Genomic DNA, 6000 nt, shown 5'->3' with positions numbered 1-6000 from the left:
CTAAAGCTAAAGCTTGTTTTGTGGAAAACAATTGATAAAACAGAACAGTTAAGCATTAGTAATATTGTAATAATAACGATATTTTAAATTAGTATTGTATTGTACCGTAATAACAAGTTATTTTAATCCAAAGAGTTTCCTTTACACAATTCTTAATTTTTAATGTTCTTTAGTTTACTTTAGCTGCATTTGATTTGTAAACATTTTCATTCTCTAAATATCTAACACAGAACTGAATACTACACTACTATGCAAAGGTTTCAGGTGGGCATGAAAAAATGCTGCAAATTAAGAATACTTTCAGAAATAGAAGTGTTTATAGATTATTTTTTATCAATTAACAAAATGAAACGTAAATGAACAGAATTGAAATCCAAATCAAATCAACTTTTGATGTGGCCATCATTTGCCTTCAAAACAGCATCAATTCTTCTGGGCACACTTGCACACAGTTTGTGAAGAAACCCGGCAGATAGGTTGCTCCAAACATCTTGGAGAACTATCCACATATCTTCTGTGGAAGTAAGCTCCTCAAATCCTTCTGTCTCTTCATGTAATCCCAGACAGATTTAATGATTTTGAGATCAGGGCTCTGTGGAGACCAAACCATGACTTCCAAGTCTACTTGTTCTTCTATATGCTGAAGACAATCCTTAATGATATTGGCTGTATGTTTGGGGTTGTTGTCCTTCTGCCGAATACATTTTGGGCCAATCACATGCCTCCCTGATGGTATGGCAGGATGAATAAGTATTTATCAACATTGAGAACACAATTGATCCTGACCAAATCTGCAACTCTATTCGCAGGAATGCAGCCCAAAACTTGCAAGGAACCTCCACCATGCTTCCCTGTTGCATGCAGACACTTATTATTGTACCCCTCCTCAGCCCTTTGGCAAACAACCTGCCTCCTGCTACAGCCAAATATTTAAACTTTTGACTCATCAGTCCAAAGCACCTCCTGACATTTTTTTGCACCTCAGTTCCTATGTTTTTGTACATAGTTGAGTCGCTTAGCCTTGTTTCGATTTCCGAGGTATGGTGTTTTGGATGCAATTTTTCCATGTAGACTACTTCTGGCCAGACTTCTCCAGACAGTAGATAGGGTACCTGGGCCAAGCTGGTTTCTTCTAGTCCTGTGCTGGTGGCACTGCTGTACATCGTCCGATGTCGAAGGTAAATAAGCACAATGTGTCTTTCATCTGCTACATTACATTTCCGTGGCCAACCACTGCATCTACAGTCCTCCCTTTTGCCCATGTCTTTGTGCTTCTTCACAATCTTTAACATTTTTGCCTGGAAGTGACCTTGCTGATTCAGTATACCTACCTTGTGCTTTGCTATGGTGTATGACCTGTGACATGAAATTATATTCCACAACTTCACCCTAGTAGCAGAGGTTGGCTGTTCCACACTCAGTTTTAAGCTTTCTACACAGAAACAAACTAGTCTCCCAGTTCCTGCCACTGAAAAACATCTCCACAGCATGATGCTGCCACCACCGTGCTTCACTGTAGGGATGATATTGGCCAAGTAATGAGCGGTGGCTGGTTTTCTCCAGACATGATGTTTGTCATTAAGGCCAAATAGTTCAATCTTTCTTTCATTAGACCAGATAATTTTGTTTCTCATGGTCTTCAGGTGCCTTTTGGCAAACTTCAGGTTGGCTGTCATGTGCCTTTTACTGAGGATTGGATTCTGTCTGGCCACTTTACCATGCAGGCCAGATTGGAGGAGTGCTGCAGAGATGGTTGTTATTTTGTAAGATTCTCCTCTCTCCACAGAAAAATGCTGGAGCTCTGTCAGAGTGACCATCGGGTTCTTGGTCACCTCCCTGACTAAGGCCCTTTTCCTCCAATTGCTCAATCTGGCCGGGCGGCCCGCTCTAGGAAGAGTCATCATGGTTCCAAACGTCTTGCATTTTAGGATAATGGAGGCCACTGTGCTCACTGGGACCTTTAATGCTGCAGACATTTTTCTGTACCGTTCTCCAGATCTTTGCCTCGATGCAATCCTGTCTCTGAGGTCTACAGGCTATTCCTTGGACTTCATTGCTTGGTTTGTGCTCTGACATGTACTGTTAACTGTAGGACCTTATATAGACAGGTGTGTGACTTTCCAAATCATGTCCAATCAACTGAATTTACCACAGATGGACTCCAGTCAAGTTGTAGAAACATCTCAAGGATGATCAGTGGAAACAGGATGTACCTGAGCTCAATTTTGAGTGTCATAGCAAAGGCTGTGAATACTTATGTAAATGTGATTTTTTTTTTTTTTTAAATTTGCAAAGATTTCAAACATACTTCTTTTAAGTCGTCATTATAGGGTACTCTTTGTAGAATTTAGAGGAAAACGATTAATTCAATCCATCTTGTAATAAGGCTGTCACATATATATATATATATATATATATATATATATATATATATATATATATATATATATATATATATACCGTATATATACCGTATATATACCATATATATATATATATATATATATATATATATATATATATATATATATATATATATATATACATATATATATAGTTTTTTTAATATAAACATATATATATATATATATATATATATATATATATATACATATATATATATATATAGTTTTTTTTAATATAAACATTCTTTACATAATTTCTTCTTCACACCTGCCCAAAACTTTAACATCATACTGAATGACTCTCAAATTCCTGATGTAGAAATTAAACAAAAACAATTAGGTAATGTAGCCACAGTGCCTCCTATACACCAACCCTTAGCTTTGCTACACAAAGATCACATTTTTTTTGTTTTTGTTTGTTTGCTTACCCTTTTTCAATTTAAAGGTTTGATCCTGCCCCCCCTGCACATCATTCACCAAGGCTGGTGATCTCCCGGGGGCCGGATGTGGTCCCTTGCTTGCCTTTATCTGGCACTTGCTGCACTATTCCTCCCACTGATAGGAGACACTATTCTGCCATCTGAGACAAACAATGGGGCACCATTTCTCCCACTGCCACCAATAATGGGGCACTATTCTTCCCTATGATACCAACCATGGGGCACTATTCCTCCCCCTAATACCAAATGTGGCAATGATTGCACCCACTGATGCCACTAAAATTTCTGCTCCCGCTGGGCAAAGTCTGGCCTTCCTAAAGTCTGATTGACAATAAACCGGCCCTTTATTTAGAAAGTTTGGAGACCCCTGACCTAGGCAAATGATGTGTGCTGTACTCCCTGTGCCTCTTGGGATATGCATGTCAAGTATCCCAGGAGGCAGTGTCCTCTTTTCAAAAAGGAGAAGTGGGTGGGCCTTGCAGCACATCATTGGGAGGCCCATCGGCTGAACCCGGTGGAGCCGGCAGTCTCTCAATGAGTTACAAAGAATATGGTGGCGTAGGACCCAATCAGTGGAGAAAATTAAGAGGATGGGTGGGTGAGCATCTGAATTGGGCAGAAACTGCAACCTTTTAAGCAGTGGTAAAAGAAAAAAAATGGGGGGAGAGTGAATATCAGCTTTAAGTAAAGCCTAGAATAGCTGAAGGTAGCAGTGGATAAGAGCTTTCTTTATCAGTTGTATTCACTTTTTTTTTATTTTAATGCTCAGGCTGCCAAGATCGATACCAAACTGTCAGTGTTCACATGGACATTTCAACCTAGACTGCAACAGATGGTGTTTTGTTCATTCTTTAAAAAAGCAGTTAATGCTGGAAATATATTTTATGTTATATAAATAAAACGTATGCACGTTTCCTTTCTTTTGAAAAAAAAAAAAGCTGTAAAAACGAAAAAGCTTTAATTTGGGCAACAAAAAAGCATTCAACAGCTAATCTGGAGGTTATTGGTGCAGTCATTTATTTGGTATATACAAGCATCTCACGTAATGATATTAATATTAAGAAAGCCTTTGAGAGGTATGCATTAATAGGTGCACAAATAATCATTTATATTATGTTGCATTGCTCCAATAGAAACTTCATTATAATGACACACAAGGACACACTTTGGGCTCAGTTGCATGGAAAACTTTTCAAGACACAAAATAACTATGACAGCCTAGAATTATTCAATCAAAAAGTACAATACTATTTATTTTAGTGTTCTTCATGCTGCTTTGCTAACCTCTCCAGCTCAGTCTTTTTTTTCCTCTACAAACAGCGGCTTGCTCGGCCATATAATAAAGAAATGTCATGGTAACTGTTTTCAGTGCAACCACAGATCAACTGTAGTATATTACATCTTCAAGGACATCATTTTGAAAAAAGTCATCACTCTTTCCTGCTTGTCAGTGCAATTTATTTTTCCTTTTCTTCAGCACTGTATAATATTTTTGTGTTTGTAGTCTTTTTTAATATTGAAAAAATATAAATAATTTTTGAGTATTTGTGACTATGTTATTACATTCTTTTTATTGTGTGTATACATGCATATGTCATTTGATGAGTTTTTTTTAACAACTGGGGAATCTGATTATATTTTTTTGTAGCAAAAAAAGCACAACATTTACATAGATATCTGGATTTGATTTGCAGTTTTCATAAGACATGAGTACATATTTCTTTTTCTTGTACTGTAGACGGTTTGATTAATTCTGGCATTGCCAAAGGGTAATACATTGCTGACAAAAAGTGAGAAATCAAAAGTAATGCTAAATTGCCTGTCCCTCCTCACTATAGCTGTTGATTGAAGATCAGTAGTGTGACATTTGCTTGACTTTGTATCATGTCTAGATTTTGACAGCAACTCTAATGCCTAAAAATGAAATATGTTTGTGTGTGTGTGTGTGTGTGTGTATATATATAAAAAAAAAATATATATATATATATATATATATATATATATATATATATATATATATATATATATAATGTTTAGATTTGAATTTATTCTACTTTGTATGTTAAAATCACCAAAATTGCATTTGATAGCTTTACGCCTTAAATGAGAGTTGTGAGACAGTTTTAGTTTAACTTAGAACATATAGCAACATGTATTATAAAAGGAGGGAATAAATAGCTGCACTCCAGGAAAATGCTGGCAACTTTTTTTTACAGCAAAACAAGCAAATATTCCCCTCCTTAACGTATGCATTCTAACATTTTACCCACAAGGCTGAGCTTATTTATAGAAGAGAAGCCGTGGGGATATACATATATATATATATATATATATATATATATATATAGAGAGAGAGAGAGAGAGAGAGATATCGATAGATAGATAGATAGATAGATAGATAGATAGATAGATAGATAGATAGATAGATAGATAGATAGATAGATAGATAGATAGATAGATAGATAGATAGATAGATAGATAGATAGATAGATAGATAGATAGATAGATAGATAGATAGATAGATAGATAGATAGATAGATAGATAGCTTTGCAGCTTTAACAGTTTAAACTCCTCTGTGAAGGCTGTCCACATGGTTTAGGAGGGTGTCTATGGGAATGTTTGACCATTTTTTCAGAAGCAAATTTGTAAGGCCAGGCACTGATGTTGGATGAGAGGGCCTGGCTCACAGTCTCCGCTCTAATTCATCCCAAAGGTGTTCTATCGAGTTGAGGTCAGGACTGTGCGGGCCAGTCAAGTTCCTCGACCCCAAACTCGCTCATCCATGTCCCAGAGTTGGGAGCATGAAATTGCCCAAAATGTCTTGGTATGCTGACACCTTAAGAGTTCCCCTCACTGGAACTTAGGGTTCAAGCCTAAAACCCCTGAGAAACAACCCCACACCACAATCCACCCCTTCACCAAAGTGCACAAAGCCTGGTCCATAAAGACATGAATGTGCGAGTTTGGGGTGAAGGAACTTGACTGGCCCGCACAGGCCTGACATCAACCCTATAGAACACCTTTGGGATGAATTAGAGAGCGGAACCTATGTGTGAGGCCTTCTCATCCAACATTAGTGCCTGACCTCAAAAATGTGCTTCTGGACGAATGGTCAGACATTCCTCTAAACATACTCCCAAACCTTGTGGACAGC

General features: G+C 37.3%; 1 protein-coding gene across 2 annotated transcripts in view; it reads left to right on the top strand.

Moving 5' to 3' along the window:
• The window catches only part of LOC309556100 (cadherin-7-like), a 299042-nt gene that overhangs the window by 272219 nt on the left and 20823 nt on the right, over positions 1–6000 (top strand). The window lies entirely within an intron of this gene.

The sequence above is a fragment of the Pelophylax lessonae genome, assembly GCF_965119305.1.
Source record: "Pelophylax lessonae genome assembly, chromosome: 5".
NCBI classification, from domain to species: domain Eukaryota; kingdom Metazoa; phylum Chordata; class Amphibia; order Anura; family Ranidae; genus Pelophylax; species Pelophylax lessonae.
The sequence above is the reverse complement of the archived record's forward strand: the minus strand, read 5'-3'. Positions and strand labels throughout refer to the sequence as shown.